Here is a 342-nt window from a genome sequence, read left to right on the forward strand (position 1 = left end):
GAGAGAAAGGTGAACATAGGGCACATTTCTCTAATCTCATGAATTAATTGTGATTTATTTTGTTTTAATCTGAAGGCACACATTCACAGTTCGGTCAGTGTATTTATTTAATTTATTTTAGCAGTTTTAAAGATGTCGTCTGTAACATAACACCTCTTGGTTTTTGAAGAATGTCTTAAAAATGCTTGAAGCTGTGTACTGCTTTCTTACCTCATCATAATCCAAAGACACTCTTCAACTTCCGAGGAGAACCAACAGTAAAGAAGGAAGGCGCTGCAGTTTGTAAACACTGAATGTGGTCAGACAGCCAACTGTATAGCTTCAAATACATTTGGATGAATT

The sequence above is a fragment of the Salmo salar genome, chromosome ssa23, assembly GCF_905237065.1.
Source record: "Salmo salar chromosome ssa23, Ssal_v3.1, whole genome shotgun sequence".
Lineage (NCBI taxonomy): Eukaryota > Metazoa > Chordata > Actinopteri > Salmoniformes > Salmonidae > Salmo > Salmo salar.